Here is an 18008-nt window from a genome sequence, read left to right as displayed (position 1 = left end):
TTAGTACTGTCTTCTTGAATATTAATCTAAACCTAAAGTAGAAGAAAAGCTTTGACTTTACAAATTTAAACTTAACCATATTTGCTAACAATTATTTTGGCTCTTCAGAACAAATGCAAAAACGTGTTTCTTTTGAATGTCATTAAAAAATTTATAGAATTATTGTGTAAAAAATCTTTTGATCGATTATTCTAACGTACAACACTACTCACTGTCAAGAAATCTTCTTTATATCTACTATAAATCTTTCATGCTGTGTTAGGTTGTAACCATTTTCCTCTTAATTATCTTTGTTAAAAGAGACAGTTTGGTTGTCAGCCATATATATATATATATATATATATTTATATTTATATATATATTTATATTTATATAAAGTTACATAGAATAAACTCTTGTTTACTCAAAACATATTTTTAAATGAAATTATTCATGTTAATGCCTAATTACAATAGTTAGATTTCTGCTCTCTTCAGTTCAGCAGTTACTCCACCAAAAAGAAGTGCTCTGAATTCAGTAGAAACACCAAAAACTATGATTTCATTATAGGATGATTTACCCCTGTTCACCTCAAGTATAAACATTTCCTTAATTTTAAATCGTAGACTTAATGTCCATTTTTTTCTTAGGTTCTTGTAGTCCTGTCCTAAGAAATTTGGGATAAGAAGCAAAGGTCACAGACAATGCAGAGAAATAACTAAAAATTAAAGGACATACTCAGCTAGGGACACCAGCCCAGGAGCATCATGGAGCAGGGCTGCTGCCAAGTACGGATGATGTTATTCAACAGACTCAAAGAAGGGAATCAACAGAAGGTCCACCTGGTCTCTTTTCTCCTTGTCAGACTCAGAGGGCATCACTGAGCTTCCTGTATCACAGTGACCAATCATCAGTGTAGGCCCAGCAAGGCAAGAACAAAGTATAAGTTATATACTCTATTCATTAAATAAGAGCTATGTACAATGCATGCTGGAAAGATTTCAAGTAGATTATTTTGAAGAATTAAGCTTTGGTTGTCTTTTAAAGACTCACTTATTCCAGTCATTCCATTTTTAGTAATGCCGTATTAAAAGATGTAAGTCAGTAGTACAGTATACAGGGATTCCAGTTTGCGTTCTACCTCTAACTACCACTGTTCAGCCTAGGGCAAATCACTAAACCTTCCAGAGCCTCAGTTTTCTCATTTGTAAGCTGAAAATTGAAATAGCAGCCCCCCACCTTAGGTGTATTATAAGGATTGAGATGATTTTTGTAATGTGCTGACTACAACCTACAACTTTTTGGCAGATTTTAGTAGCTGTATTAATACTTCCGTTATCACCATTTTTGTTATCTATTGATCGACTTTTTGGCAAGTTTATCCATTCAACATGACTCCAAACTGAAAAGCAAAGGGGAACAAAATTCTGAAAACTCTAGTAATTCTGTAGATCTAAAGTTTATCACTAATTCAAGTAAATAAAAAGATAGAGACTGTCTTATATTCTACCAACCCATACGACAGCAGCCAAATGTTATAGCTTAGCAATGTGAGTACTGTGTCGTGTGACACGAAAAGTCACATGTACTTCTGTTCTGTGACATCTGCCCAGCAGCTATGATATTCATACATTCCACATGGGTGATGAATGATGATGAGTGGATTGATCAGTACAGAAGTAATTCTAGTTGTTTAGTATTCTATTTTAGAATGCTGGGAAATGTTCTATGAAGTTTTCCATTAAAAAATAAACAATTTGAAACATACCATTGAAAAGTAAGCTACCAGAATAATTTCTTACCCAGAGTGGCTCATTCCCTAATAAATTCCTGATAAAAGATTTTGTTATGTAGAAAATTCTTTTAAAATATGCCTCAAAAAATTAGGTGTAATAAAATTTACTTCCCAGTAATTTAATTCTTTGAGGTTTTATATATGCCCTTGTTCACCCAACATCTATTAAAAGTTTGTTATTTATGTGCAAAATACAAGATATTCTGGGATATAAGGATAAATAAGAGAGTTTTTAATCTTAAGGTTGAGATCTTTGTAGAAATAATAGGCATATTCAGGTGACTTTAAGTACAAGATAGTAAAAATGATGTGATTTTTATGGCGTTTGAGCTGGGCACTAAGACTCACCAAGCTTTGGGCATAATCATAATGGCTATCCTTTATCAAGTGCCTTTTCTGGGGCACACACCTTATGTACATTACTTTTCATCTTTACCAATCACCTGGAAGCTAGGTACTATTAACCTCATTTTGCAAGTGAGGAAACCGAGGTTCAGAAGGTTAAGCTTGCCTGAAATTGCATAGCTACCCAAACTGTCTTACTCTAATAGTTACTTCTATTAATGCCATGTTATTTCTTGCTGTTAGGGAATGGAGGTGAGTTAGAATGAGTGAGAGGGCACATTGTGAAGACAGAATATAGGTACACAGAATTGTGAAAGTAAATGGTCACTGGATCTAGAGAAGATTAATTACCTTTGACTTAGTTGTGTGAGGAGGTGGTAAGACTATAGATGGGATTAAGACTAAGGAATTTAGACTTTGGCCTTAGTCATTTGGTAGCCACTCTTACACTACAGCATGGATAACTTGGTGTCAATGAGTAGAATATTGATGGAAAAGGAGATAAGAAGCAGAGAAACCAGTGAAAAAACTACTAGAATAGGTTATTGGAGATAAACTGGAGAACTGGCATAACAATGAAAAGGAGGAAGCATACAAATAAACTGGTCATACACTTGGCAAGCTGATGTGACAACTTGATGGAGGAGTGTCAGGGCGATTTCCAAGTATTGATTATAGTGATTGGGGGAAGATCTGTGCTATTGGAATTGAGAAACGGATTTGCTGATATAAAGATGGTGAATTCAATGTTGTATGTATATTGAGTCAGAGATGAGTCAGAGGCTCGTTTAGATGGAGCTGACCTGCAGGAAGTGTGATTTGTTATATTGACCTGCATTTGCAGAAGGTTTGGTTGGATTTGCCCTTTCCTTTGACATACTTGATACTGCTCAAATTATTTTTTTCAAATAAATATAAGATAATTGTTTCTTATCATTTGTTACTGATTCATAAAAATTGAGTGCAAAATTTGTAAAACCATCAGATCTTTTCAACTCTTTATTTCTGGGTAAGCAGGAGTATATTGAATTACTCTTCTCTTTGTCTTCTCAGAGTTCAATAACATAATTGCTTTTGCTCCCTTTGGATAGAGAATCATGAGATGAAGTACTGTATGTTGATAAGACAGTATGGTGTAGTGCCTAAGAAAACTGACTTTGATGTCAGACAGAGCTGTTTCAATACCATGTCTTCTGCTAACCAGTGGCTGCTGTTAATAAAGTTGCTTGACCTTTGCCACCTCATTTTTTTCTCTTACTGGTCAAGTAGGGGCAGTAATTTCAGTCATGTTACATTGTTGTGAGAATTAAATGAGGTATTGTGTGTAAGATAGTTGGCAAAATTCTTGAGGTATAGTAAGCACTAAATAAATGATTGTTATTATTTTTAATTTGTGTGTTCTCAAAATGGTATTGTTCTTTCATTAACCTATATGTAATGTCTTTAATTTTCTGTAGAACCAGAGCTCTGCCACAAATTGTAATCCAGCTCAACTTCAGTAATTTTAGGAGTATCATATGATGTTTACTTTATGTCAACTTAGTGTTTTGTGTTTTTTGATTAACAGTTCTTTCTCTAGTACTAACTACCTTACTATGCTGGACTGAGTGCCAAAATTCTTCTTAGAAACATTGCTAAGAATATTAGATCCAAGTACTTTTCTATGTGTGCACTTCTGTTATATGTTTTGAGAGTCTTCTGCACTTTTGGCCTAATAGGAGGTGAATTACAGAACTTTCTTACCTCCATAAGGTTTATATCATTACCAGCTATCTACAGAGGTGCTTCTGTGAGTGATTAGAAAAGATAGGCTTTCCCCTGTGGGGATGGCTGGGAAAAGTGTAAATTACTATTACAGGTTTATTCTTTTTTTTTTTTTTTTTCCAGAAACTAGTCAGCCCTGTATCATGAGATTCAAAAAATTAACTTTGAGGATATTGAAAAAGAAAGCCTTCCTACTATGTTATTTTTCAATAAATGATGTCTCAAATCCATTTAAGAAAAGAAATGGTATGCTTTCCTTAAGTTTGGTTGTTTTGTTCTTACTATATTTGACTCAATGTTGTCTACGAATTTATTTTTATTAGTAAGTGTTCTCATGAAACTAGTTATAAAATATTTTTCGCTGTGTTTGGAAGATTTCTGTTTGTTTATCAGTACTATTAAATATGGTACTTTAAAACATTTTGTAAAAATAACAGTGAGAACTTCATGTAGGATATCTAGTTATAATTTTTTTTAATTAAGGTGAGCTCACTAGCTGCACAAATGATATTCATACATTCCACATGGGTGATGAATGATGGTAAGTGGATTGATCAGTACAGAATTAATTCTGGTTGTTTAGTGTTCTATTTTAGAATGCTGGGAAATGTTCAAGTACTTGGCCCTCCTTCAGTAAATTCATATTTTCTTGCCTGTTGTTCCAAACTGGAATCTTGGTCCTGTTTCTTAAATAGCCATGAAATGAAAATGGTAGAAGTTCTTCCTTATTTCTTCCTTGGTCACACACTAAAATTTACTTATAATTAGTGGGCATCAGGAGAAGAAATAACATTTTAGCACCTCTTCTCTCCTGTATATTTTCATGTGTCCATGGAAATATAGTCCTCATTTGAAATTCAGTCCCTAGTTGGGAGTGTGCTTCCTGTTCATCAGCTCTTGAGTTCATGAGTCTGGCCTGTGCCTCTAAATTTATTTACATGTAGAGAGCTGATTTATCTGTTTTGGACACCCACCTATTTCAAATCCAGTGCAAATCTGCTTTATTGACTATCTACTGATACCTTGAGCAGACCAAGTCATCTATGAGTAAAAGATGGGTCTATTCAAAGCTACTATATTTCATTTTTATAATATCAAAACTCATTTTATAATACTGAATCCTTAAGTGCATATTATAATTATTTTCCACTAATTGAAGAGGGAGCTTCTGTCTCATGCTGTGAGAATGGAATTAAAAGAGACAGTGGGACAATAGAATGCCCAGGATTGAGTGATAAATTCTGTTGGAAACAAAAGACAAGGAGAAGACAAGGGGTGGGGGGTGAGTGAACTCAAAACAATTCATAAGTTTTTGAAAATTCTTGTATTATTAACTAAAATAGAAAAATCAGACAAAAATGTCAACCACATTTCCACTGTAGACAGATTCATTCTCTTTTCAGTTTTAGACAGTCGATTTTGTTTTAATGAAAAAATAGAATTAGAACTTTTCAGAACTGGAAGGGTATCTGTGAAATAAAAACTTTAGAAGTCTTCCCATCCAAATCTGTTATCTGATAGCTGGGGAAACTGCAGTAGAGAGGTGCTTACCTGAGGTTGTTAGAGCACTATGGCAGCAGAATCAGAATTTAGAAGCAAAGAGAAAAAACTTCATGAGACAGTTAGAAATGTGGTACTAGAGTCATTCATTGCATTAATAGTTAGTAGAATAGGATTAGTCAACATTGACAAAATAGATCCATTTCTTCAGGAATAGATGGTATTCAGAAATTTCTTAGAAGAGTCTCAAATATTTCAGTTGCATCACAACTTGTGGCTATTTTTCACTGGAAATAATTTTATTTCTCTGATCTGTAACTCATTTTGAGATGAAAATGCATATGACTCAGTGAACTCCACTTGCTGATAGCGTATTTTGTTCTTCCAGTAAACACTGGGCTACTCATATAAAACTTATTTGAAGAGTGAGGAATAAGAGTTTCCAGCATTTGAAACTCAAAACCTGTAAGTTATTTTCTTGTCTCTCTTTTCTGAGATTTGATGCCACAGATCCTGAGTGAATCAGTATTATGTACAACCATCAAACTTTTTAATGCTTTCTCTTTGCAAGTTTTATATAAATTGTTTATCTTTTATGAAAAAATTTTTTTCCTAAGCTCTCCCTCCAGGTTTGTCTTCAGAGCGTATTTAAATTTTCCATTGCAGGGTGGCTGTAGCAATACTCCTGTTCTGCCTCTTCCTGTGGCTATCAGGTGAATCCCTCATTTTATTCCTGAGTCCTGTTGGGATAGCTGGCTGACGTCATGAGGCGTGGGCTGATGTTCTGGTCAGTTCAGAGTATGGGGTAGAGTAAGGGAGAGTTTCATGTGTTATAATGTGGTACAGGGGGAAGAACATAAACTTAGGAGTCAAACTTGGGTTCCGGTCTTAGCCACTTTCTAGATGTATATCTTGGTCAAATTATGTCACCTGTTCAGACTCTTAGATTCTCTAACATGAAATCCTAGAGATCAAGTGAGGATCATGTGAGAGAGAACATAGGTAAAGTGTTTCACACAATGTGTGGAATATATTCCCTGCACATCTCTCTGCCCTTCCCATGTATAAAGTCACACCTACTCCTCTGTTTCACTTTATCAACTTTAATCACCACTCACAGGCATCTAAACTGACCTCTTTTTGTTGCTACCTCAATTTCTGATGCTTTGAGGGATTATTAAAGTATATGACTCAATTTGCTATTATATGGATAATCCACATACCACTACCATGTTTTGTCAGTGTGTTCTTCCATCTCTTCCCTCATGACTAACTTAATTCAATAACTTTTTACAATGTAAGTCCTAGTCATTTTCAATAACTTTTTGCAATGTAAGTCTAGTCCTTTTATAGAACTTGTGATACTCATGACCCTTTCCTGCTGCTTATGGGTAGGTTTCCCCTGCTCTGTTTTGTTTACATTTTGTGTGTGTGTGTTTGTTATGTTTTATTTGGTGGCTGTGTTTCAGCATTAAAACTGTGGAACAGGGCTGTTATGATCAATAACAATCAGCTATTCATATCATTATCTGTAATCTTTGAGTACTTGACTCGATTGAAAACCTGCTTCTCTTCATGCTTGTATTTCTTTTATATGTCCTGAATGTGCGGGTTGGGTTGAGGGTGCAGTACTTCTAACTGTAGGTAGATGATTAATATGCAGGTAAGCGTTAATGTGTTAATAGATTTTTTTGGTGTGTTCTAGAAAGGGAGAGTGTGTCTTAGATGTAAGTTAGTATAAAATATTATAGTTTAGCACAAATAATATACCCAGAGCTAACTTGTGTTGGGTTCAAAAACCCTTCTGGTTATTACCAAAAAGATTACAATAGAATTTTGATCCTTCAAAAATATAATCCTTAGGTGATAGAGCCTTTCTCCTCCCAGTTGATGAAGTATCACTCCATGAAACATGCCTTTGGGGTCTAGTGTGGCCTGTATTAATGAAGTACAGTAAACCCCCACTTAACATTATCAGTAGGTTCTTGGAAACTGTGACTTTAAGTGAAACAACATACAGCTGGTCCTCAAATAATACCGTTTTGTTCAATGTTGTTTTGTTATAAAGTTGATGAGGGAAAAAAATGATTTTGTTTATTGTTTCACTTAAAATTGTACTTTCCAAGAACCTATTGAAGCCATTAAGTGAGGACTTAGTGTATGACTGTATGCATCCCCTCAAATACTGTGATTGGTTTTTCTGCCTTAAGTAAAAGCCAGTCAAACCACAATTATAACCAGGTTGGTAAAACATAGCCCATAGCATTGGTTTTTCTATGTTAAGTGGACATCATAATCACCTGGAGAGCTTTAAAAAGTCCTAATCTCCAAGTCTGTTAAATCAGAATATCTGGGGTTGGAACCAGTTGTTTGTTTGTTTGTTTGTTTGTTTTTTAAGTTCCACAAGTTATTCTACTGTGAAACCAAGGTTGAGAGTCACTGACTGAAAGCAGTTCTACCAAATTACAAACTGTGGAAGGTCCACATACCTGCAGTAGCCTCTCATGGTTGCATCATGACACCCTTTTCAGTATTGCCAAAATTATATTCCTGTCTGCAAGTGTCCTCAGGCAATCTATAGTAAAAAATTATGTCTCCAAGAAAATGAATTTGTATAATTTTCTGGCTATCCTGATGAAAAATAAGAAAATGTTAAAAATTGTATTTATCCTTGATCTCTTTCTCCATACGTGTTGGCATTCCTCCATTTCCCATTGACTTAACGTTCAATTTTTCTCTTCACTGTTTTTCTTGGGTGACATTGGGAATTTTTACCATCTGATGAAGGCAGATGTATTTTCAAATAAAAATGTCTTAAGCATTTTTTCTTCCTACTATTCCTTTCTTTGGCAGAATATTCATATAGTTGATAAATAGTTTGCTTTCTTTAAATACCTTTTCATATAATCTTTGTAGCATGTTTCATGGGTATTTTAACCTAGTTTTATGGTTTTTCATGAAATAAGGTATTTTCTAAATATGTTATGCTGAATTTAACTGAAATAAGCAGTTGTACTGTATGTCTTTAAAATGATGATGATATCTTGCATTTTAGGGTAACACTTTCATCCTGAAAGATTCCAAAGCACACTGAGAATGGTTACAAATTATACAGTGCAGCACAGTCACCATTGTAGAGTGAAGCATGGCAGCTGTTTAACAGCTCGTCACAACACTACACAGCAGGTTAGGGTACGAAGTGAAAAATAATAGTGGATTCACTTGAAAAAATTGCTAGGGGGTTGAGGTAAGCAGAATGTAATTACCTAAGTTGGAATTTATCCAGGACATAAGGCTAACACCTCCAGTCTTACAAGAGAAGCTCTGATTCTTTAATAACCATGTATTACATGCTATGTAACTAAAATGTAAGGGTGCTTCTAGCCTCTTCAAATCATAAATGTATGCTCAGTGTTCCAGTTGAGACTTGAAAAAAAAAAAAGCCTTCTTTTAAAAAAACTCACATGTTCATACTAACTCACATGTTCATACTAACTCACATGTTCATACTAACTCACATGTTCATACTAACTCACATGTTCATACTAACTCAGGGATGCAAATAGGCTTCTATTTGCATGCCATTTTTGGCTCTTAATGGCTGTTTGGAGCTTGTCGAGGATTCTAAGATGTTCAGAATTAAAAATGAATTCTATGATAGATTAGTAATGTCTGCCATGGGCATGGCAAAAATAATGCTTACACCTGTGCTATATTTTCTAGCTCCAAGACTTGGCTGCTAGTTTCCGGGGATGACTTAGCAATACTCTTAATTCTTTTCAAACCTTTGGATTAATTTTAATTACTCTTCCAGACATATTTAAGTTTTCCTAAGAAAAGTTTAGGGTAAAAGAACATTGACCATTTTTTAGTAACTATCATTGTTGGGGTTAGAGATAAAAAGATATAACTTTATGTCAAAAATTCCAATGCAAAAATGTCTAGCAAAGGAAGCAAATGGTGTCAGATTGGGTTTTCATTTGGAAAAGTAAATCAACATCTGAGAGAAGCAAATGGTAATTAAGTTTAGGAACACAAGGTAGCAGAAACCTGTTACTAAATCAAGGTGAGAACTGAACACCGGAATTTGGTTTGTTTGAGGAATAAACTTTGGAACATAGGATAATAGGGCCCTGGCTCTGAAACCAGCACCAGGGATAGCTCCCAGTGATGGTGGCTTCTCCATGGCTCTTCAGTTGTTTCCCATTCAGACTGCCCCTCTATCTAGAGCTTCCAGTTCTGTGGCTTAGTAATGCCTATAAAATCAGGAAAATGGACCCTTTCATCCTGCTAATGTTAATATTAGAAATAAGTTTATAAGCGAGGTACTGTAAAATTCATTTTGCATATCTTATTTAATTAATACGACCTAATATGTTAGGTATTATAACTTATATTTACATATGAGAAGATAAAGTTAAGTAATTTGCCTGTAGTCACATTTCAAATGAATGATGACACCATAAGTTAAACTTTGATGTGTCTGGCTTCAAAGCGTGTGTTCTTAATAACTGTACCACAAGTTACATGAGACTGAGATCAGTGGTATGGCACTTGCTTCTTATAAAGCAAAGTGGCTATAGGAACATTCTGGGGGTTTAAAGCATAGTTGAGGAGGAAATTTAGAACGCTTCTGCTAGCAGTCTAGGGTGTGAATAATTTGTATGTTCTTCTATCTTCCAGAATCATGGATAGAGTTGTTAGAACTCATAGACAGTTTCTTGTAGTCCTTTTAATAGAATCCAAGTTATTTGACTAGAAAACGATGTTTTAGTTTGTTTAGAGGGAATCCTGTATTCTTACAAGTTTGGTTAAAGTAATCTGTAAATTACTTTAAACTTGTGATATTTTGATTCTAGATCATATATCTTTGTCTTATTCCCTATTTTATTTCCTCTTATTATGCACTGGTATCAATGGCTGTAAAAGACCTTCTTGCACTCTAATTTAGAGAATATGAAACCATAAGCTTGCTTTTGGTTGGATCTATGACTCTAAGATTAAAAAGACAAGAACTGAAAAATTATGGATCATATTTCAATCTGTAGTGCTGTGTTCTTACTCTTCTGAGAAGTTGGTTTTCCTTATATTCTTAGATATATCGAAAGAGGAACTCTAAACCAAAAAAGATTAGTTGTCCAACTTAAAACAGCCTTAGTCTAAGTAATCATCTAAAGTTCTAAGTAGGATGATAAAATCATCTTTTCATTTGATGATGGGCCATGTGGAAAAAACAAACTTTATTTAGTTATCTGTGTTATAAAATAATTTTCATACCTATATATCAGGAATAGATACTCAGGTTTACACCTGTGGTCTGGTAAGTCAAGTTTATGCCTGAAGCAAGCTCAAATGTTCAGGTTATAAGACTCCAAAAAATGCCTTAGAGTGAAAAAGGACTGACAGACTTTTAATCATGGTAATGCTACTGTCACTTTTGAAGTCTGTGTAAGTTATCTGTTACTGTACCTTTATGACAGAAAAGATAATATTCTAAAAACAATGTGATAATATGATTGGGAAAAATTAGGAGGCCTATTGTAAGTAGCTGGACACTGTTTTTCCGTGGCTTATAGTTAAGGTATAATGATAGTGTGTCAAATTCTACTTATATGGCTTTTAAATCTTTATAGATAGGTAATTTAACAATTTTTAAAAAGTAATTGATAAGTAATCTAATTATATGGTGTGTAAAAGGACATATAAATCACTTATTATGCAGGTCATATTTGTCTTTCTTTTATAGGATATTATCGTTAAGAGGGGTGTGTGTGTGTATGTGTGTGTCCATGTGTCTGCATGTGTGTGCACCTTCATTTTGGGTACTTTGAGGCAGTTCTATTGCCTTTCACATTGGGCTTGCAACCCCAGCTGCATATGAGAATCTTGTGGAAGTTTCAAAAATTTTTATGCCCAGGTAGCAACCTAGACAAAATAAATCTGAATTTCCAATAATAAAACTGGGATATCAGTACATCTTTAAACCTCCTAGGTTTAGGACCACTGATAAAATACGTGAATACTTAGTAAAGTATTTACAGCTTGTACACATGTAGATAATTGCATGGACAACATGAAAGAAAATTTTCCTTCTCCTAATACAGAGGAGAGTTTTTTGGAGGGTTGTGGTAGGTTGTTTATTAAAATAGGGTGACCAGATAGATCGTAATACTACAAAACTTTGGGCTGAAAGAGACTTTCATTTAGTATCCTTTCCATTAGCAGTGACTTAAGTAAAACACCTGAAGAAAGATGTAAAACACCTGCAATTCACCTGGCCACTTGTGCAGTGATTTTCTTGACTCCAGCTGCTAGCCAACTTATGACCTGAATCTTGATGATTAATAGCTCTTACAATATTTTCTTAGCTAGTGTAACTTCAATAGCAATACTTTTTCTTCTAACGTCTTACCCTTATAAAGTAGCACTAAACTATTTTTCTCAATAAATTCTACTGACACGTGGTCCCATAGATTAATTATAAATTGCATAGAAGTACTGCCCTTTGTCAGTTTTAAATGTGTAGCTTTATCTTCTCTTTCTCCTTGTCTTTCCAAGCTAAATGGAATTAGAAGCTTAAAGAAACCTGATTTACATGGTATCTATTTCTGTTCTCTTATTTTAAACAATAGTGCCATTAATTTTAATTCTGGGCTCTTTGGTTCCTCTACTATTTTCATTATTATTATAATTAAAAAAGAGTCATCTCTATTTTTACAAATCCCTTTATTTTACAACACTATATAAACATATTTTTAGGGAATAATTTTTTCCTCAAATGCTGTTATTTTTTCCCTAGTGGGCTCTCTCCATAAATTGAATTAAGAATACCAAATAACTTTTCCTTTTATTCATCACCATCGTCTTTTTTTTTAAAGGTGAACATGAAGGGGGAATGAGTATCAAAAAGGACTTAGACAATTATGGAAATAAATATTGGGCTTCTTTGGCATGGGTATTTGAAAACACCCCAAAGTAGATGGAATGAGTAACTTTAGGGCTTAGACCATTTATCACTGAAGTTATAATGCTGGCACAGCCCTGCAAATATTTCCTTACAGGATTTTATAGACATTTCACAATAAATGTATTTTGTTAAAATGGTCTTAGGTCCTATAAAGCAGAGTCTGTATTCTAGGAGGAATTCTTTTGGAGTTATTTAATAGTATTCCTTTCACAGTGCCTCCCTTCTTCATACTTTTTGTTCCCATTGCAATGGTAGTGTCTTTGACCAGAGGGTAGTATATGGTAGATGCACCTGACAGCAACAACTTAAGCATACCCTGAGAACGACTGTATGGCAGACATACTGAATGTGTTCAGCGTTCTGAGCTAAGGAGTCCGGGAGTGGCCAACCCAGAGATTCATTCCTTATCAATGAAGAACATCTGAGCCCCTGGTCTGTCCCTCATGTACAGGGGATCAAGGCCCTTTGTCTTGGGTTAAATGAAGTTTGCCAGGTGAAGGTAGTTAGTGGGAAGATGCTAAATGAAAATGCTATATAAACTGCATACTGTGCGAGGGTAGTGATTCTCCTGACCAGTGTGCCGCCACTAGACCAGTGCTTCTCCTGCCCAGTCCACTACCCGTAGACTCTCTCCTCTGTATGTAAGCCCCCGGTAAAACCCCATGTCTCATTCAATGGCTCTGAGTCTCTTCTTCAACCCCTTGAACATAGTGCCATCCCCATTGGACTTGATAGGGGTTTGGCACAACAGGTAAAGACGGCTTACATTGAGTCTTAGCTGTTCCCTTTAAATGATTGAAAGGAAAGAAAATATGGCCTTCAAGGGTTATATTTAAATATGGAAACTATTATTACTGAGATGCTGACCCCATTACCCTTTGAAACAGGGCAAGGTAGTATCAGAAAATGTAGAGAAAGTGAGTTGGTTTGGATGTAACGAAGACCTTGATTGTAATCCTGATGAAACACTATTATAATCAATAAAAGGCAGAGCCAGTTTTTTTTGTTTGTTTGTTTTTTTGTTTTGTTTTGTTTTGTTTTTGGTTTAGGCAGCTCTTGAAATGGTATGATTTAAGGGGTAGCTGAGAAGATTCAAACTCTCCTCCAAGCATCTCCCTAATACTTCCTGAAGTTCTGTCACCAGTTGAGAAGCAGTTCTTACTGAAATCCCTTTTTGTAGTTGAAGGTTGCCAGATAACTCCTGAAATTATATATAAAATTTCGTGGGAATGTGTGTAAATGTGTGTGCTTTTTGAGAAGATTCATAACTGTCATCATAGCTTTATGTATCCATAAAGATATTCTTAAAAGCAGATGTCCATCCTATAATTTTAGTTTATAATTTATTCATAGTTATTTCCTTCTGGTTATCTTACTAAGATGAGGAATTAACCTCTAGATCCAAAACTATAACTTGGATGTTCTGACCCCCAAATCTTTTGTTCTTTCCCAGGAACCCAGAAGGTGAGGGAGTTTAGAGTAAAGGGTAATAAAGACATTGGGGCAGTTGGACTTGAGTGAGGCACTACAGGTTTTATAAGTACCTACCTAGAGGCTAGCATGATGGTAGTAGGTATGGAAGGCTCAGCAAGTGAGGTGGGTCAGAAGGTAGAAAAGGTGACGTGCATAAGAAGGTGGAAAGGCAGCAAAGTCTTAAGATATTTTTCACTTAGATCATCTCATACTAGGGGAAATTGGAATTGCATTCCCAATAGATATTTATTATATACCACAAATCTCATATTTTTTCTTTTGCATTCTTTCATAAAATTTCTGAAGATTTATCATGACTTCTTTCCAACCCTTCACTATCTGCTCTCTAATATCCTAATGATATATAATAACAGTAACTTTGTCACATTACTGCCTTTAAAACTATTCAATACCACTTCAGTTTGTGAATTAATTTTATATTTTAACACTACAGTTTCTAGGACAGGTGTTAGTTTTTTTTTGTTTTTTTGTTTTGTTTTGTTTTTAATATGGGCAAACGCAGGGTGCTTATATTCTAGAGGCACAGGATCTAGTGAAGAAGAAAAGAATAGAAGAGTAGGAACAGCAAGAGCACTCAGCTTTAGACAGTAGACTCCTTATATTTGTGATTTTCTTTGTTTCTTGAAACAGCCCCATGAAGCAGGTACTCTGTCTTATTTCACAGTAGAAAATCCAAAGTATAAAAATCCTAAGCACCTTGCCAGAGGTCCTACAGGCAGTCAGATGGCAAGGCTGGCCTCTGGCCTTGGCCCTTGGATTGGAGAACCTTCACATTTCACCACTCTTCTGGTATTGCTTCCCTGGTCATTGTACCATGTAATGTGCACAATCTGTATGAGGTACACCAGAAGTAGAGTTAGGACAGGGATTGCAGAGAAGACGACATTGGAGCTGTGCGTTGGAGGATGGAAAAGAGTTCCTTTGCCTATCTAACAGGAGCAGGAGGTATTTTCATCTCAGGGAATACTCTAAGACATGGCCTGACTTGTATTTTAGAAAGGCAGTACTTCCTCATAGCAGTAGCTTGGGGTGTGGCTATCTCAGGGTTTGTGCACATGGTTAGTGCAAAGTTGGAAATCAGATTCACGTAATCTGAATTCCTTGCTGCCTCTCAATACCTCTTAATTTTAATTCTTTGTAGTTACGTAAACAAATGAACTCTGGGAATTAATCCTGCATTAATTAGGAATTAATTTGCTTCCTGAACCCTAAACCTAACCCATAGTTCCTACTATTCATCTATCTGGTCTCTTGGCCAGACGTTACCAGCCCTGTATTTAAACATTAAGATTCTTACCTAGTGTATAATTGCAAGGATTAATCTGTGAAACCTTTATTTGGGCCAGCAAGGTATCCAGACCCTGAGTAAGTTTTGGGGACCCAAAGTTGCTAAGTCCTTGCTACCCAGAAATTTTCATGATCCATATTTTTTAATTTTATGTATTTATTTATTTATTTTGAGATGAAGTCTTGCTCTGTCGCCCAGACTGGAGTGCAGTGGTGCGATCTCGGCTCACTGCAAGCTCTGCCTCCCAGGTTCACACCATTCTCCTGCCTCAGCCTCCCAAGTAGCTGGGACTACAGGTGTCCGCCACCATGCCTGGCTAATTTTTTGTATTTTTAGCAGAGATGGGGTTTCACCATGTTAGCCAGGATGGTCTCAATCTCCTGACCTTGTGATCCACCCACCTCGGCCTCCCAAAGTGCTGGGATTACACGCGTGAGCCACCGCACCTGGCCCACAATCCGTATTTCTATGGCTAATGCAATTTCAACATCATAGAGCATAGTTTTTGCCAAACTTGAAAAATTGACATTTGTGTTTTTATGAATGTTTGTTTACAGCCGGAACTGGTATAAGACATATCCTGTGTTTTAAAAATATTTTTAGTTTTTAATCTTGGTAATAGCCAGAGAGATATTTAGCTTTTTGGAATATGGATAAATCTTTACATTCAACAGTTCGTAGTTGAATTTTAAGGTGGAACTCATAAGGGGAACTGATCGATGTAGTAGTTGCTTACTGTAACTTTTCAGATGCCGTGGCATTTTTATAGCATGCTACAGAGTTGAAGACAGATGAGAAAATATTAGTTGATACTACTTGCTGATACAAATGTTGAAAGACAATAACACATTTCAAGTCACATGAAATACCAGATTGTTAGGAGACAGGTGTTGTTTTAAAAATATTAGTGTACTGCACGGTGGCTCATGCTTGTAATCCCAGCACTTTGGGAGGCCGAGGCGGGCAGATCACAAGGTCAGGAGATCGAGACCATCCTGGCTAACACGGTGAAACCCCGTCTCTACTAAAAATACAAAAAAATTAGCCGAGCATGGTGGCGGGCACCTGTAGTCCCAGCTACTTGGGAGGCTGAGGCAGGAGAATGGTGTGAACCCAGGAGGTGGAGCTTATAGCGAGCCGAGATGGCGCCACTGCACTCCAGCCTGGGCAACAGAGTGAGACCCTGTCTCAAAAATAAATAAATAAATAAATGAATAAATAAATTAGTGTACTATAGGTTTTAGATAAATCTCAAGTACTTTAAAATACTTCACATTATATATGCATTAACATTTTATGTATATGCATGGAAAATTGACATTTGAAACTCACATTTTACACAGAAAACACTAACTTATCAACCTGTCAAATAAAAACTCAGCTCACACTGACCTATTTAAAAGTCAAAGTCAGTTATTTATCATAAGGCAAACAAGACACTAGCAAAAGAATTACAATGTTTATCACTCAAACTTTAGTATTTTATACTATTTAATGATGTAATTATTATTCTTAGAAACTTAATGTGCTTAGAAAATTATGCATTGCCATGTTAATTTCAGAGTCTGAAAGTTTTTATATTTTATAATTTTTTCCTAGAGGAATTATATGGGCTGAGTTATGAAGATTAAAAAATAAGAAAAGGGACTCACGGGTAAGAGAGCTAGGAAATGGCTAGAGTTGACAGAGGAAGTGGAAATGGAAAAATGAGGTACTGATGATTTCACTTGGTGCTTCTGTGAGGTTGAATTTGAAAACAGGAGAGGCTATGAGCTGTGTGGATCAGGTGCTAGCTGATTACATGGAAGTGGAAAATGCTAGTCTACTGTCAGCGTGAAAACAGTGCAGATCGGAGTGAAGAACATTTGCTGGAGAGTCAGGATAGGTGGGCCCTGCTCACCTGTTAAATATATAGAAAGAAGGAATGGGCATTTATTAGTGACTGTCAGGTGGTATGCAGGATGCTGTCCATAGGAGAACTTCTTTTAAATAGAGACCAGTATTCACCAGGCTTCACTTTTTTGACATTTACTCACTGACTGCTTCACATGAGATCTTGAAAACTATTCTAGGGCTATTCTAGGGTGTGCTGGTAGTCCCTAGAGTGACAAAACCCCAAAAACCCAGGACCCTCAAGAACATAGACCATTTGGGAATAAACTTTGAAGGCAGCCCTGAATCTCAAGTAAGACCTGAGCTCTTCTTCTGACTCGCTGCTCTAAACTACAGTTGGGCTCCCTTTTCTTATCTGTAAAACGGAAACAATAATGTTTTCCCTATTAGCCTCATGGGATTGTAATTTATATGAAAGGGATTTAAAAATTATGAAGCAATGCACAATCTACAGTGATATGAAGATACAAAAAATCAGGAGTAGATTGCTCGAGTATATTTCTCTTGCACGTGCTCTCTCTCTCAGGTTGAGTGGAACAGCTGAAATGGTTCTGTTTTAGCTCATTTGAACCCACTTCATAGACATAGGGTATGGCAGTCCACTGGTCCTTGAAGGCATTGTGTATGGGAGTTCTATTTTTGTAATCTATTGCCTGTGAATAAGCCCCACATTTTAAGACGTGCACAGATTACATAAATATACTAATGGAAAAACATGTTTAGAAGGATAGAAACAAACCATTATCTGGAACTACATCTGAATGGTGGAATTAGGATGATTAAAAAATGTGTTTTCTACCACACACACATGCATGCACACACACACACACACCCCTCACATAAATCTACTCCCCACCGCCCCCCCACCCCAACACACACATAAAAATCTCATATGGAAACTTTATTTTGGCAACTCACAGTTTGCCTTACTTGCTAGGTTAAAGTTGACTAATATATAAGCAAATACAGATTTTTTTTTTAGA

At 35.8% G+C, this 18008-nt stretch overlaps 2 protein-coding genes across 3 annotated transcripts in view; both read left to right on the top strand.

The window, feature by feature from the left end:
• Positions 1–18008, top strand: part of GTDC1 (glycosyltransferase like domain containing 1) — a gene marked incomplete at its 5' end in the record, with an annotated part of 284050 nt that overhangs the window by 101725 nt on the left and 164317 nt on the right. The window contains 3 exon segments of the mRNA NM_001133298.1: positions 4007–4129; positions 5043–5165; positions 5772–5848.
• The window catches only part of LOC134759345 (glycosyltransferase-like domain-containing protein 1), a 190449-nt gene that overhangs the window by 8124 nt on the left and 164317 nt on the right, over positions 1–18008 (top strand). Inside the window, exons 2-3 of one of the 2 annotated variants that reach the window (XM_063712771.1) lie at positions 4007–4129; positions 5772–5848. The exons of the other annotated variant lie outside the window; for it this stretch is intronic. The gene's annotated coding sequence lies outside the window, so the exon portion shown is untranslated. The remainder of the gene's footprint in view (positions 1–4006; positions 4130–5771; positions 5849–18008) is intronic. 2 annotated transcript variants of the gene reach the window in all.

Source organism: Pongo abelii, chromosome 11 (genome assembly GCF_028885655.2).
Source record: "Pongo abelii isolate AG06213 chromosome 11, NHGRI_mPonAbe1-v2.0_pri, whole genome shotgun sequence".
Lineage (NCBI taxonomy): Eukaryota > Metazoa > Chordata > Mammalia > Primates > Hominidae > Pongo > Pongo abelii.
This window is presented reverse-complemented; position numbering and strand designations above follow the sequence as displayed.